The sequence below is a fragment of the Suncus etruscus genome, chromosome 20, assembly GCF_024139225.1.
Source record: "Suncus etruscus isolate mSunEtr1 chromosome 20, mSunEtr1.pri.cur, whole genome shotgun sequence".
In the NCBI taxonomy this organism is placed as follows: Eukaryota; Metazoa; Chordata; class Mammalia; order Eulipotyphla; family Soricidae; genus Suncus; species Suncus etruscus.
Window position 1 is genome coordinate 927,831 of NC_064867.1, and position 17,425 is coordinate 945,255.

Here is a 17,425-nt window from a genome sequence, read left to right on the forward strand (position 1 = left end):
CCTTGGCACAGTCCCCCCAGGGTGGGAACTCCCCCCCCAAACCTTCGCGGTATTTGGGGGGCGCCAACCCGAATGGGGGACTCTGCGAATTAGCTCCCGAACGGACCTTAGCGCGAGTGGGTAGACCACAGAATCCACTGGCATTGGATTCGCATCCAAGTCATACCCTCCAAGCCCCCCAGTGGTTGCCTGGTAAGGGAGCTGGGAAGGGACCACCCCCCCCCCCAGGTTGCTGCCAAAGGGAAAAGCAGCGGGGCTCGTTCCTGGGGTGCGGGGTTGGGGAGGAAGGACCAGGGCAAGGGGTTCCAGGGCTCCACTCTGGCTGGAGCGCGCGTCTGCAGCTCCCCCAGGGCCCGCAGCGTCTCCAAAAGCCTGACCCGGGCCCAGACTAGACTGTGGAAGCTCTGGGGAGCACGCCTGCAAGGGTGGAGGGCACCCCTTGGGGGGCAGTTTATGTAAATCCATCCCCAACTTCCCAAGACACCCCTCTTGGCGGGGGCGAGGCATTCCCTCTGTGGAAATGTGCGCAGGAAATGGAGGATCATCTGCAGCAACAAGGCTGCAAACTTGAAGAATTGGAAACTTGGAAGAGGGAGGACTGCATTTCTCCCAAAAATCTGATTTTCTCTTTTGGGTGGGGGGGGGGGTTTGTGGTGGTGTCCTCTTTGAAAACCTTTTCATTGCCCACACAAAGGTTTTGGTTTTGTTTCTGTAGTATTTTGTTTGTATTTAACTTGAGTCTGGGTTATCTCTGCTCCATTAGCTTTTACAAAGTACGAGGTTTAAAAAAAATAACACACAAGACACTGACCTGGACTCCCTCCACCCGAGCCTCTTTGTAGCCTTCTAAATCTTCTCTGGAGGCAAACTATTGCTCATATGTTTTATACACGCACACACACACACACACACACACACATTTGTAGGTCCAATGCTAAGTCTAACTCAGTTCATGTGGATTTAGGTGTTCTAGTAATGTGATGTCTGTGGGAAGTAAAAGTGACACACACTCTCCCCATTCTTCTGCCCTGCTCATTTTTTTTTGGGGGGGGGGAGACCCGGTGACTCTCAGGGGTTACTCCTGGCTATGCTCTCAGAAATCGCTCCTGGTGTGGGGAACCATATGGGATGCCAAGGAACCGAACCGCGGTTTGTCCTAGGTGAGCTGCATGCAAGGAAACGCCTTACCACTGCGCCATAGTTCCAGCCCCTGCCCTGCTCATTTCTGCAGGCATCTTTGTGGTGGTACTTGGTGGTACGTGGCATCTCCAGTATTGTCTTCTCGCTGGTCAGCACCAAAGAAGAGAAGAGGTGAGTCTTCCCTCCACAAAACACATTCATCCATCTAGCAATCATCTTTGCTTTGCTTCAATCATGAGCCCCAGCTCTTGAACTGAAAACAGTCTGGGACTTGGGTAACCTGATGGCAGACGTGGATTATACTCATTGAGTGAACAGTGGGTGAGCAAGCACAATGACATGACTTCGAGTAAATCTGGCCAAAAGTTTACAAGAAGCCTGTGAAAGCTTTCCTCTGTAGGCCACATACAAAACCTCAGCTTATGTAGTAGAATCCCAGGCCCGTAGAGAAAAGCTAGCTCTAGAATATGAGAAAACTACCCTTCAATATGGTATAATAGTGCTGCCTCATGCCACGAATAGAGGCTAAGGTTAAAGATTACACGACAAGATACAGTGCTCACAAAACTGGCTTACTATTTAAAATGGCATCTTTGGAGACTTTCAGAATTCTACTCCTAAAATCTTCTTGAAGCTATAAACACTGTCAAAAAATGGCAAAGACATACAAAAGAATTCAATGGTGTGTCCAAGGTCACAAATAAAAGAATGAAAAACAAAAGGATGAAAACCTAGAGGCATTAGATATGAAAAAGAGCTCTGGTTTCAATTTTTCACCACATCTAGGAGTGATGTTTTTAGGGTTCTCCATGAAAGGCTTGGCATTTTAAGTTGATTTGGGTAGCAATGAGCCTGCAAAAAGATGACTTAAAATGCTACCTCTGATTGCTCCATCTAGGCTGTCATCCAGCTGCTGAATTCCAGCAATATCTATTCCTCCTTTTGGCCTTCATGATTCACAGGAAGTGCTTTTATTTTTATACCCAATTTTCACATGATCTTAGCCATTTGTAATAATTTTAATGGATTTTTTCTTTCATCAAGAAGATCACATTGACTGTTCCTTACGCTCACTAGGAAACATACCATCTCTTCTTTTAAAATGTGAATCAGAAAGTTTCCTGCTTGGTTGATAACTTTATACTGGCAGGCAAAGACATGTCTAAGGAATTCTGGGTAGAATTAGAAAAATAAAAACAAGACTTCAACTTGAATCATTTTGTCCTGCCTCATATTTCTCTGTCTTCCTATAAATTGAGAAAAGAAAAAAAAGTGGATGGGGCCCAGGGGCTAAGCGGTCTCAGGAGCATTGAATGGAAATAATAAGTGGTCAGATCCTAATACCCAAGCCAAAGTCAACGACAATAGAATCAAGAGACCCAAATTATAACAAGCTAAACACAAAAAGGACCTGTTACACTGGCAGTTCAGGGGACTAGGGGTGGAGTTATGGGGTGCATGCTGAGAACTATGGTGGAGGGAGGTCAACACAGGTGGTGGGAATGGCCCTAATTCACTGCAACCAAATGTCTTAAAATCAACTGTGAAAGACTGAGTCTTTTTCACAATGGTCTAAAAAAATTACAAAAGAAAACAACAACAAAAACAAGACCTCATGCCAATCTCCCCTTATCACTTCCAGGCTGTGTGATCTTCTGCAAGTTACTTAAATTTCCTGGATCTTAGAGTCCCTATGTAGAAAATATAACATAACTCCACTGCTCTGTAAGGCTGTTATGTGGTATTGTTTTGCATATAAGATTTTATATTCATTATATGTGAGAACTAAAGCCCCTGGCCCTAGGACCAGTTTAAAGACAAGGTTCACAGTCCTTTTTCACTCTACACCCTCCCCATTGGCGGGCACAGGCAGTTCTGAGATATAACCACAGAATGTACCCTCTGAAGGTCAGGTCCCTCCCTGTTCTGCTGAGACAGGAGAATCAGGTGGTTTTGGAATGTTCCACCAGATATGGCTCCCCCTTGACAAGCAAAGTAGAGTCAGGGATAAGTTGGGACATCTATTCTATAAAATAATGTGATTTATGCACAAATAGATATAGGTCAATCATGTATGCTGTGGAGGATGAACTGTTTACAGTATCCAATGAAATGAAATGCTTGAAGCCTATAACCTGCTTAAGAATTTGGTTTGGGGGCCCGGAGAGACAGCACAGCAGCAGTTTGCCTTGCAAGCAGCCGATCCAGGACCAAAGGTGGTTGGTTCGAATCCCAGTGTCCCATATGGTCCCCCGTGCCTGCTAGGAGTTATTTCTGAGCAGACAGCCAGGAGTGAGCCCTGAGCACTGCCGGGTGTGGCCCAAAAAACAAAAAACATAAAACAAAAAAACAAAAAAGAATTTGGTTCGGGGGTCCTTGTCAAGACTCCACTGGTTGGATGAGACTTTGCCCTCCACTGGCTGAATCAGCTCCCTTCTACACTTTGCATTATTGGAGATGGTCTTTGATTCTCAGCACCAACTTGGTTGGCCATTTCAGACCCTACGTATACATATAAATATACATACATAGCTGGAAATGACCATTTTTAACCTCAGAAAAATAACATGTTTATAAAGGAAGTTTCTATGTCATTTTATGGCATTATCTAGGATAAGAAGTGATGAGATCTTTACCTCCTTATTTCCAGTCAGCCAAAATATGTTACCTGATTTTAAAACATTCTCTACCTGTCTTTGCCATTTAGCATTTGTTACAAAATTTTTGTTATTTACTTATACCTTCAATCTCCCTAACAAGACTGAAATGGGTCTTGAAATTATAAATTTCATATATTGCTTTGTTTCCTGGAACATTATCTTGATCAAGCGCACATATTCAATAGTTATTGGTAAGTGGGGAAACTAGATTTATTAGATAATAAATTGGTAAGAGGAAAAATTAGATCTTTTTGTTTGTTTTGGGGCCATACTTGGCATGCTCAGAGGTTACTCCTGGCAGGCTCAGGGGACCATATGAGATGCTGGGAATAAAATCTAGGTCCATCCCAGGTCAGCCTTGTGCAAGGCAAAGTCCTACTGCTGTGCTATCGCTCTGGCCCCAGAAAAATTAGATCTTATATTGTGGTGTACCCTAAGACCCACCCATTTCTGGGAGGGGTCTTAACCGGATAATAGGTGTGACCCTACCTGCAAGACCTCCCATTCCTGGGAGGGGTCGGGAAAAAGTTAGATAAGCCTGGGACGAAAGGGATTCGGCCCTTTTGTCTTTTGGCCGTTTCTCTTTTGGCCCGGCTTGGCTTCCTGGCTTTTGGATCTTTGGGCCGCATGGAGCCCAAAGGGAAGATGGCTAACAGGAGATAAGATGCAGGGCTAGCAAAATAATGCTGTGCTTGAAAGGTTGACATAGGCCACACACCTGTGGTGGCTAGGGCATGAATAAAGATGATTCTTCCTGATGGCTGCGTGTGAGTGAGTGATTTCACCTGGGCCTGGGACCCGGCCGGCTGGATGGAGTTGCAGAGCCATGTGGGCTGGATGGCATCCTCCACCATCCAGCCCCATCGTTAATTAATTAATGCAACATCTGGCGCTCCGAACTTTGACCTGAATCCTGGACCCAAGAAACCAGCAACAATGGTAACATTTCTGCTTTTCAGTTTAATTTTGGCTCTTGTCGGGTGCACTGAGCCCAAAACCCTGGGCCACGTGCAACCATTTTTAAAAATGGCCGACACCCCATCTGGGGGTTCAAAGGCCATTAAAACAAGAGAGGTGAAAGCTTGCACCACCTCTGGCCAAGGCCCAAAACTGAAACTTTGTTACAAGAAACAAAAACCTGGGCCTCTTCAAAGACTTATTAAAAGTCTAAATTGGAAACGGAGGAGAAAAAAGACTGTATTGAAAATGGACTGATTTTCTGAAAATGACCTTTGGCTTGAATTTGAATTTCGACTTTGGAAATTTCGGACTGAACTTTTAGTTTAAATCACTTTGAACTTTGAACCTCCAAAAGCGCCCTGTGAGGTGTGGCCAAAAACTGGCTTGCTAAGTGCGCCCGGAGGGAAGAAGCGGCTGGGCTCGGCTGGGCTCAGCTTTGCCCGGAAAAGCAAAAAACCTGGAATCCACCCTCCAGCGAACCGGGAACCTCATGGTCTACAAAACCGTCTGCGGGGACTGAAACTGAAAGGAAGCCACGTGGTGAAATCAGCGTGGAACAAAACAACATCTGAACTTTAAAAGTTTAAAGAAGCCACGTGGTGAGATCAGCGTGGGACAAATTAATCATCTGAACTATGGTTTTAGGTGTAGAAAATTAGTGGGTAGTAATATTTTACTCATAGTTGGTGATGGGATAAGTTTTATTTAGTAGTTAAAAAATAAAAATAAAAGGGAAGTGATTCAGTTTAGCTCATTTAAACATCTAATTTCTAACCACCTGCATCTTTGTCTTAAGTCATTTTCTTTATAATTTAAATGTGTTTTGTTGTCTTTCAGAGTTAATATTTTCAATTGCAAAATGTTTTACTGTGTATTTTAATGTACTTAGCCTGTTTTTAAAATGTATGTTATGCATGTATGCTGAAGTACTTGTGTATAGGAAAAATATAGGAACAGTGAAGTTCCCCCAATATAGTTTAAAAGAATAGGAACATGAAAGTTCCAAAATAGTGCTTGGTAAAAGAGCATTAATAGAATTTTAGGTTACAGGTGTAAAGTATATTTTGCAAAAATATGTTTTTGAAAAGGGCTGGTATATTAATTTTCACTTTATTACGTTGGCGCATGAAAATATTTAAAAAAGGGGGAAATGTGGTGTACCCTAAGACCCACCCATTTCTGGGAGGGGTCTTAACCGGATAATAGGTGTGACCCTACCTGCAAGACCTCCCATTCCTGGGAGGGGTCGGGAAAAAGTTAGATAAGCCTGGGACGAAAGGGATTCGGCCCTTTTGTCTTTTGGCCGTTTCTCTTTTGGCCCGGCTTGGCTTCCTGGCTTTTGGATCTTTGGGCCGCATGGAGCCCAAAGGGAAGATGGCTAACAGGAGATAAGATGCAGGGCTAGCAAAATAATGCTGTGCTTGAAAGGTTGACATAGGCCACACACCTGTGGTGGCTAGGGCATGAATAAAGATGATTCTTCCTGAAGCCTGCGTGTGAGTGATTTTGCCTTTCACCTGGGCCTGGAACTCGCCGGCTGCATGGAGGTTGCAGAGCCATGTGGGCTGGATGGCATCCTTCACCATCCAGCCCCATTGTTAATTATTATATAAAATTAAAGTCATTTAATTTTTAAAGACCCTATTAAGATAAAAAGGCAAGTGATATATAGGGGAACTTTTCTCAAATAAAACATGTCAGAGAACATGATCTAGAATATGTAAAGAAATGATCTTTCTCCTGGTTTTGGGGCCATACCTAATGGTTCTGGGGGTTTACTCTTGACTGAGCTCAGGAATTGCCCTTGGTGGTGCTTAGAGAACTATATGGGATGCTGGGGTCAAACCCAAGTTGGCAGCATGCAAGCCAAGCATCTTACCTATTATACTATTGCTCCTACCCCCAGAACACAGAATATTTAACAGCAAACATTCTGAACAATCCTGTTGCAAAATAAACAAGAGACACAAAAAGATATTTCACTTAAAACGTGTGTTTGTGTGTATAGTTGCAAATAAGCACATGAAAAGTTGCTCAATATCGCCGACCATTAGAGAAAAGTAAATTATAACTTTCATGTGATATTGACACATGTATCTATCAGAATGTAGATTAAGAACAAAGGCAGGGGCCAGAGAAATAGTATGTCAGGTAGAAGATACCTGCTCTTGAAAATAATTTTACTATTTCTTTTTTTTTTTTAATTTATTTAAGCACCATGATTACATACATGATTGTAGTTGGGTTTCAATAACAAAAAGAACATCCCCCTTTACAGTGCAACCTTCTCACCATCAATGCCACCCCCCACCCACAACCCTGTCTCTCTCTTTTTGCTGGAAGTTGAACTCAGTATACTTGGCAGGGAATGGAACCCAGGGCCTCACACATAATGCTAGGCAAGCACTCTGCCATATCCTAACCCTTGGCTATTTCTAAACTGTCATATTAAAATGACAACCTAGAGGGGTCATATGGCTTCTCCTGAGCCCTAAGGCATTACAGGGAAGTACTGATGAAAATTGTGTGAATGTAGAGCCATATGTAAGATGGGGTCCAACTGATACGATAGAAGCCCTTCAGATAGAAATAAAATCAGAAGGCAATTACAGTAGAAAAAGGTTAAGAAACACAGACTTACTTCATTTAACTTCGAAAAACAGAACTCCCAACCCCACAGATATTTGTATTAAGATGTTCATATCAGTAGCTCGAGAAACTACTCACATGTTCTTTAACAGGTGAATAGTTCACTGAGGTCAATCCATACCATGCATGTATTTACATTTAGAAGGAACTGTCAACCTAGATGAATCTTAACTACATAGTGCTGAGTATGGGTGGGGAAAAATAAAGAAAAATTGAAGAAAAATCTTAAAGTATTTTATGAATCCAATTATATCATATTCTTTAAATAAAAATATACACATAGGCAACATAATTTTTTTGTGGCAGGACTTAAGGATGGAGTGAGTGTGACTAGAAAAGGGCCTGTGCCATCTGGAGAATGCTAATCTATTTTGGTTATGTGGTAGTTAAACAGAGTTTCACATGTGATAAAACTGTATAGAGCTGTATATCCACACTCCAACCAACGAAGGCATACATGACCGTTGAAATCTAAATAAACTCTGTGGCTTGAAACAAGGGAAATTTTCAGGTGCTGATATTAGATTTATTCAGAATGTTAACTCAAGGGGACTGGTGTGATGGTTTGTCTGAGAGCTCTCCCTGTACATTCCTTTATAACTTCTGGTGATTCTGTAAGTACTTAATGAAAATGAGTGACTAAAACAGAGGAAGAAATATATTTACCTAAAATGAAAGAGGAATTCTTATAAGTTCATCATTTGGTGCTGCCTTATTATGACTTAGTTTGTCAGTTGGTATTTGTAGAAGTTATTTCAGATACAGTTCTTATATAAGCACATATGTTAAAAAGCATGCCAGCACAAAAATGTCCTATAATATTGGGAGCACCAGAATGTCATGAAGGTTAGATATAAATTCTGTGTTTCCAGATTCCAGATCATAGAACAGTCCCAGAGTTCAGAATATAATTTTGGCTTCTCATGATCCTCAATGGCAGGTTACCATCTTGAATAATCTTCAAATTCTAGATCAGATTTTTGCTAATTGTATCATTTTCACTATCACCCTGCAGATTTACATGAAAGCTTATTTGGGTTATAAAGTCGGTTATAAAACCAACTTTTCGTTTTGAATATGGTTGTGGTTTTTTGTTTGTTTTGTTTTGTTTTCAGACCATTCCCAGCAACACTCAGGGGTTACTCCTGGCTCTGCATTAAAAAATCACTCCTGGCAAGCTCAGGGGACCATAGAAGATGCTGGGGATCAAACCTGGGTCAGCTACATGCAAGGCAAACACCCTAACCACAGTGCTATTGCTCCAGCCCCACTTCCCTTTATGTGGGGGATAAAGTTGTTTTTTAACTGTCAACACTAGTCAGTCAGTACTAACCGAACCATTGAATCTTTCATGCCAATAGACCATTTTAAAATATGCAATATATTATTATATTTATTGTAGATAATATTATAGAATGCTTATAGTATAAATGATAGCTATAACTTACTGATATGTAATTCTATGCATTGCTAAATGTACATATTTTGTTATAGGTTGATATTACTATCTCAGCATGTTCCAGTGAAATCCTACTTTGAGGCAAGAGGGCTAACCTTTTAATCTGCCTTGGATTGGTGATGCCCTTGCTGAAACTGAGATATATGGGGTGATTTCTTTGTGGCTTTTTAATTTCTTAGAGATTGGGCAATGTGAGCCATTAACTGTTATCCTTGGGGTTTATGGAAAAGAGGTGTTCAAACCCTGTGAGGGACCATGGGAAGACACCAAAGGTGCCCACCTTACCAACATCTTGGTAAGTGTTCTTGCCAAGCACTGAGAAAGACATAAAATACTGAGACAGGTAACAGTATTGGAGAAGTCAAGGAGCTTTACTATGTACAGTATAAGAATTTTATGAAACTTTGGTTTTTATCTGTTTGACAAATAAATAATTAGTGAAAACAAGCAAAGGACTTGACTAGAACATACCCAGAAGAAACACGGGCCATCCGATGACTTAGAAAAAAATTCCCCAGCTTGACAAGAATGAACAACGGAAGTTAAAAAATGCATTTTAATAATTGCATTTTGAAAAGGTTCAGATAAAAAAACGAAAAATATTTCATGTTGGTGAGTATGTGGGAAATATATGCTATCAAATAATCTGTGATGGTATTTGAAGGTCAATTTGTTTTAAGTCATATAAGCCATTTGAACTATTTTTTGGTACTTCTGGACTCCGTATTTCCAAAGTATTGGCACAAGCATGTCTGTCTATAATCTTTTCAGCATCATGTCAAGTACTAAAAAAATAAAGTGGTTCCTATGCTGTGCAAGGGCAAGTTTGAGAGGCAAATGATAAAATCGCATAAGTTCCAGACTCATGTTTGTGAAAAGAAAATTATATATTAGATACAAAATATATACAGGCATATATATATAAACTTATTTTCTATAAATACATATATGCATCAGATTGTCACATATAAAAGAACAAAAGACTTAGCAAAGCATATATGTTTACTGTTTTTATTTTTGGTTTTGAGACCAAATGTGGCAGTGCTACTGGTGTAAGTACAGGCTTTGTACTTGGATATTACTTTGGGTGGTGATCAGGGGACTATATGGCTTGCCAAAGAGAGGACCTGGGTTGCCCACATGCAAGGCAAATGCCCTATTCACTATTCACTGCACTATCTCTCTAGCCCTGCATATTTATTTTTTAAGAACTCTTATATCGGGGCCGGAGAGATAGCATGGAGGTAAGGCATTTGCCTTTCATGCAGAAGGTCATCAGTTCGAATCCCGGCATCCCATATGGTCCCCCGTGCCTGCCAGGAGCAATTTCTGAGCATGGAGCCAGGAGTAACCCCTGAGCACTGCCAGGTGTGACCCAAAAACCAAAAAAAAAAAAAAAAAAAAAAAAAAAAGAAGAACTCTGATATCTGGGAGGAATAGATAAAGAAAGGTATCCTAAAGCAACTGAAATGACAAGGGACTTCCTCAGTTCAGGTCAAGTTGTGAGAAGTAGTGCCTGAGACAAGGATTCACAGCACACAGTTTTTGGGTAGTGAGGGAAATTTTAGGGAGTCAGAAAATATTATTGACCAAATGTGGGTCTCACAGTAGGGTGGTACAAACAGGGATTGGGAACTGTATTTTCTGACAGAGTAGATCTCATCTTAAAGCTAAAGGAGCCATCCATTTATATATCCAGGCTAGGTTGGTCAGGGTGAAATCCTTGTAGACTGCATATCACCCTCCAGAGAACCTGAAGGCAATTTTTCATGGAGATGAGTTCTTCAAGGTGAGCAGCGAACAACCAACACTCTCAATATCTGAGGTGTGAGTATACTTGCCTGATGGAGGGAAGCCTAGAAGGGCTCCCCAAGCAAACACCATGTGATTTACAGAATGGGGGGGAGTTTGAGAAGCCAGAGAAATAGTACAGTGGATGACTGTTGTCTTGCAAGTGGCTAGCCCCAGTTTGATCCCCAGTATCCCGTATGAGCCCACTGGAAGTGATTCCTGCATATAAAGCCAGGAGTGAGTCCTGAGTGATAAATAAACAATAAATAAATAAATAGAAAGCATGCAAGTGTTTACTGTTTAAAGCACTTATGACACGTTCACAGATGCAAAGACGGTACTGGAGAAGCAGAACTTTTGTGACCAATTTAGGTCATTTCTTCTCCCTAATTTCAATATTAGCCCTTAGAGAGGAATAGATTCTGTTTCCATGAAGAATGGGCAGATAGCCTAACTTTTCTCCTTGAGATTTAAAGTTTGGAAGAACAGTATGGAGAGAGGGGACAGTATAATTGCCATTAAGAGCCATAATTAAAGCCCCTCTTTTTTTTTTTTTGTTTTTTGTTTTTTGAATTTTGGGCCACACCCGGCTCACACACCCGGTGCTCAGGGGTTACTCCTGGCTGTCTGCTCAGAAATAGCTCCTGGCAGGCACGGGGGACCATATGGGACACCGGGATTCGAACCAACCACCTTTGGTCCTGGATCAGCTGCTTGCAAGGCAAACGCCACTGTGCTCTTTCTGGGCCCGAAGCCTCTCTTTTGAGATAAGTGCTGTACCATTTCCTGGGGACTGAATTTGACTTAAACACTGTGGACTGGACTTGGCAAGTGAAGAATGGGCTGAATTTTAGCTTCCACTTGTCCTCCCAAACAGATAGCTATATACAATGTGCATCTACTCAACTAGTAGTCCTAACCCCCAACAAAAATCCAATGAGAAGAGGGGCAAAGAGACCACTACAGTGGCATCTCTTTGAAAAATAGAGAGGCGAAGCTTGAACATAGACTTAGAATGGGGCCTTACTGTTGAGAGTGGAAAGTCTGGGCATGTACCTGTGATTATGGTTACAAATCTCCAAAAACTCCAGAAATTTCCTGCAGAATCAGTGGTTAAATGTGAGGGTAAGAACTTAATTAATGGACCAGCAACCTTGATCTGCAATTTAGGGATATACTGTGGTTGATACTAACCAGATCTTCCAGAAGCAGAGAGAAATTCTGAAGCCAGAGCACATAGAATGAGTCCACAGCAGCCCCACCAGGTTCCATCAAGGTAGCAAAAGACTAGAAGAGCCTGAAACACGTCGTCCATCTGCTTTGCTCACTGTATGGGGGAAGAGAATGGACCCATTGGACACTCATGCTTTGGTGAAGATATTATAGGGGTAGAAGATTTCAGTTGAGGGGCCGGGCGGTGGCGCTAAAGGTAAGGTGCCTGCCTTGCCTGCGCTAGCCTCGGACGGACCGCGGTTCGATCCCCCGGCGTCCCATATGGTCCCCCAAGCCAGGAGCGACTTCTGAGCGCATAGCCAGGAGTAACCCCTGAGCGTTACCGGGTGTGGCCCAAAAACCAAACAAAAAAAAAAAAAGATTTCAGTTGAAAATGTGGATAAGGGAATATGCATTCTTCAGTGGTGATTGGCTAGAAAAATTAAATCCAGATGACCATATATATTGATGATGTGGATTATTATTGGATTGAGTTCAAACTGAAAGACAGAGAAGCAAATGTGTTGCTTCTGGTAAGTACAGTATTTTCCCATGAGTTATTTTTAGAATAATTAATATTTTATTGTAATGTTATTCATTGCCTACTAAATAATGGTTTTAAAAGCTGTACTGCTCTCTTTAATAAAGTTGATTCTATCTTGGAAGCGCACCACAAAAGTAATAATAGAATCTTGTCTTTCATGGACTAGAACATCCAATTCTGCTGAGAGATGCTAATAATACCAATATTATCTTACAGACAGCAAAGAACATAAATGCTTGCTGATTTTTCAGATTTTTGATTTTGAGATCCTCATGATTTTTGGGTGTGGGGAGAACACCTGAAAATGCTTAGGGCTTATTCCTGGGTCTGTGCTCAGGGATCACTCCTGGCAGGCTCAGGGAACTGTAGGGGTGCTAAGGATTAAATCTAGGTGTGGCAAATGCCCTCTCTGCTGCACTATCATTCCAGCCCTCATAGTCTTTCTTACTGGGACTCAAACTCCTACCATAAAGCCCAGACTTGGTTAATTATCTCTGTAGTTAAATCAGATACAGAACTTCACTGACTCCTGAACCAGTTAAGATCTATGGCAGCTGACTCAGCTTACTACTGTTCTGAGGGTTAATGAAAGAAGCCTTAATGCTTGGAAACTTAGCCAGAGCAATATGTATAAAAGTTCATCTCCTTCATAGCAATCCTCAAAGCCTAAGGGACAGCTTGTCATGATCTTGTTCTCTGAGGCTTAGAGATTTTAAGGTTACTACTAAACTAGCTAAGGCTGTTTTTCATCAAGGAAAAGGAGACACAAGAAGTTGCCTTCCTTGCTGAGTGCTTGCCTCAGTTTCCTTTATTTTACATCCTCAATCCACATCGCCCTTCACTTTCTTTTTCTGCTTACTCTTATTTGTTTTTTTTTTTCCACTGGAATGTAAGTTGCATGCAGCTAAACATTTTGCTTTGTTCCTTAATATCCCGAAGTGCCTTGGACACAACTCAGCACAAAGGAAATTCACAATAAATATTTAGTGAATGTTTAGACCAGCTTCATAGACTCATTTTGTTCTTGAAAGAGATGCAAGCCAGGCTGCAAAAATTCACGAGTACACTGGTCTCACAGCTAAAAATTCTGGGGTACTTTTGGGGACCAAGTCTCCACCTTGCTGAAGCTTTGACATTTGTGCCCACACCCCACCATGCCACAATGCCAATGACCCAACTTCACTGTTCTTCAACTGATCTCTGTAGAGACACCCAATTGACAAAAACTCCAGGTATACTGTTTTGGGGGCTATGAACTCTGTTTTTTTCTTAGAGTGGGGGCAAGCAACCTCTCTCCTGTCCCTCCATACTTTGGGGAGCTCTGGCAGCCACAGATATGTCCCAAGGTTGCCACCATGTCACTTCATTGGCCCAACACCACAAGCTTAGAATTTCTGGAGTGTGCAGTCATATATGTGGCTATGCAGCATGTCCAAATTTTTCAATACTGACTCTGTAGTAGGAATGCACCAAATTAGAGATCAGAGTAATATAGAAGCCACCCAAAGTTAATAAACAAAACCAATCACACTAAATGCTCAAGTAGCAATAAAACAGCTTAGTAAAACCTTCAAAGACTTAATGATCCTATTGTAAAATAAAACATTTCCACACTATATTTTGACTGATTTTTTGATACTGTATATACTCGAGTATAAGCTGAGTTTTTCAGCACAGAATTTGTGCTTATATCTGAATCATTCAGGTTATTTGATTCAGTGCACACTGATCTCAACTAAACTGGATGCCACTGAACTATTTAACCCACAATATTCTGTGCTTGTATGAGACTGACGGACAGCAGTGATGATGATATCTGCGAACTCAGTGATGATGGCAATGTCTATGCTGAGACCCTCCCATCAGATACAGTTGAAGCTCTGTTTGGACATACAGATAAGGAGGAGGAATCCAGTTTTGAAGTATTTTAACCTTTATTATTTATCTTGATTACCTGTTAAGCTACAGCTTTCTGCACTTTATTTAAAGTTTTAAAGTAATTGTTGCCAGTTTACAGTTTTTCTTCAGCAATAAATATTGAGAACATTTAACCTACTGAGTCCTCAATTATTGTAACTGTTTTGGGTATATATTTTTGTTTTTGAAATTTACCAGTGGCTGCTGCATTTTCCACCTTGGCTTATACTCGAGTCACTAAGTTTTCCCAGTTTTTAGGGTAAAATTGGGGAGGGAGATCGGCTTATACTCAGGTCATCTTATACTTGAGTATATACAGTAATTCCATTACCATTTGCTTGTAACAAGCAAAATATTTCATGCCTACTAAGGGAGCAGTCTTGGGGTAAGTGAAAATTGGGGGTAACGGGGGGGAGGATGTTACACTTGTGGTGGGAGTAGTGATGGAACATGAAATGAGGCAACTAAATTAGATAAACTTTGTAAAACACCATGTTTAAATAACATAAAATAATTTATGTTCTGGGTCCGGAGAGATAGCGTGGAGACATTTGCCTTACATGTAGAAGGAAGGTGGTTCAATTCCCAGCATCTCCCATATGGTCCTCCAAGCCTGCCAAGAGCGATTTCTGAGCCTAGAGTCAGGAGTAACCCCTGAGCGCTGCCGGGTGTGACCCAAAAACCAAAGCAAAAAAAAAAAATAAAACAAAACAAAAAACAAAAACAAAAGGTGAAGAGCTTGGAGATGGAGCACAGAATGCCAGAAATTCTGTTATTAGCAGCTTTGCAAATCATGTTGTCTGGACACAATTTGATATTTATAGCCTCAAGAAGGAATCCTCCCATTTTATTTTTTTGCTTATTTGAGTTTTGTCCCTCCTCTTTTTTCTTTTTCTTTCCTTCAAACAGAACCACATAACTTGAACCATCTTGTTCCGCCTCACAAATTGAGGGGGAAATAATGGAGGGTAGCAAGACCAAACAGGTGTATGAACATTGAATAGAAAAAAAAAATGATCAGACTTAAACACCAAATCCAAAGCCAATGACAACAGAATTGATACCCAATCTACAACAAGTTAGACACAGAGGGGACCATTTATGCTAGCAGCCCGGGGGCAAAGGAGGGAGATATGGGATGCATGCTGGGAACAGTGGTGGAGGGAGGACAACATTGGTGGTGGGAATGCCCCTAATTCAATGTCACTATGTACCTAAAATATTACTGTGAAATATTTGTAATCCACTTTTTGTCAAAATAAATAATTTAAAAAAGAAGTGAAGTATAGGGGCTGGAGCTGTGGCGCAAGGGGTAAGGCATCTATCTGCCTTGCCTGTGCTAGCCTAGGACAGACTGCGGTTTGATCCCCCTGCATCCTATCTGGTCCCCCAAGCCAGGAGTGATTTCTGAGCGCATAGCCAGGGGTAACCCCTGAATGTCACCGGGTGTGGCCCCAAACCCCCCAAAAAGTGAAGTAAATATAATATTTACAATATAATATAATCATAATATATAATATAACAACATAACATAAAATTATAATATAAATATAATATAAAATATAATATATATATAATGCTCTTCTATTTCTTCCTTCAGAGCCAGTATATTCTTGTTGAATTTTAGACTGATTGACTTATCAAAGGGTGAAAGGGTGGTGTATTGAAATATCCACTATTATTGTGTTGTTATTAATGTCTTTCTTCAAATCTATCAACAATTGTTTTATAATTTTGCTGGCCCCTCATTGGATGCATGTATGTGTAGGAGTGTGATTTCTTCCTGGTGTACATATTCCTTGATTATTAAGAAATGTTCATCTCTATCTCTTATAACCTTTGAAGCTTAAAGTCTGTGTTGTCTGATACTAGTTTGGTTACTCCAGCCTTTTTTCATGGAGTTGTTTGCTTGAATGATTGTCCACCAAACTTTGACTTTGAGTCTAACTTTTCTCTGACTATTCAAATATGTTTCTTGCAGGCAGCATACTAGTAGATTCAACATATTGATCCATTTTGCCACTATGTGTCTCTTAATTGGTGCATTTAGTTCACTGACATTGAGAGAGATGATTGTCATAGGATTGTCATATATATTATAGGAGTTTGCTGTGTCTGTTGGTCTGTCTTGCCTTTCAGTTTGTCTTTTAAGTCTGGTTTGGAGTCTGTAAAAGTTTTTAAGCTGTTGTTTATCTGTGAAGCTCTGTATCATTCCTTTAAACCTGAATGAAAGTTTGACTGGATGTAGGATCCTTGGTGAAGCATTCATTTCATTGAGTTTTGTCACTATATCCCACCACTTCCTTCAGACTTGTAATCTTCTGTAAATCTTAAAGATGCTTCTTTGTATATAATTTCCCCTTTTTCATTGTGCTACTTTCAGTGTTCTATCCCTACCTGTGGTTTTCATCATTGTGACTAGTATGTGGTTTTCATCATTGTGACTAGTATGTGCATTGGGTGATTTTTTTGTTTGTTTGTTTGTTTTGGGCCACACCTGGCTGTGCTCAGGGGTTACTTCTGGCTGTCTGCTCAGAAATAGCTCCTGGCAGGCATGGGGGACCATATGGGATTTGAACCAACCACCTTTGGTCCTGGATCGGCTGCTTGCAAGGCAAACGCCACTGTGCTATCTCTACGGGCCCGCATTGGGTGATTTTATGAAAAATACAAACACTGATGACCTCACTGACATGTACTATACAAATAAATGAAGAAATTAGATAATCCCTGTTGGGACAAATCCTAAAATAGGGTCAATACAACTGCAACCTGAGAATTCTAAGAGGGTTGGGATGAATAAGACCTTGTAATAATGGTGGAAGAATGCACTCTGGTGGTGGGCATAGTATACCAACATTGCAACTACAATATAATAAACTTGCCTTACACGCGGACAACCTGGATTTGAACCCAGCATCCTCTACAGTTCCCAAGCCTGTCAGGAGCAATTTCTGAGCATAAAGCCAGGATAAACCCTGATTACTGCCAGGTATGGTGCAATGTCCCCCCTAAATTTAGTAGGGACTGGAGAGATATTATAGTAAGGCATATGTCTTAGATGTGGTAAGACCCCCTTTCAATCCCTAGAAC

At 41.1% G+C, this 17,425-nt stretch overlaps 2 protein-coding genes across 2 annotated transcripts in view; one reads left to right on the forward strand and one right to left on the reverse strand.

Annotated features, from left to right (window-relative positions):
* The window catches only part of EIF1B (eukaryotic translation initiation factor 1B), a 634,827-nt gene that overhangs the window by 359,974 nt on the left and 257,428 nt on the right, over positions 1-17,425 (reverse strand).
* GORASP1 (golgi reassembly stacking protein 1) overlaps positions 1-17,425 on the forward strand; it is a 737,102-nt gene that overhangs the window by 410 nt on the left and 719,267 nt on the right. The window lies entirely within an intron of this gene.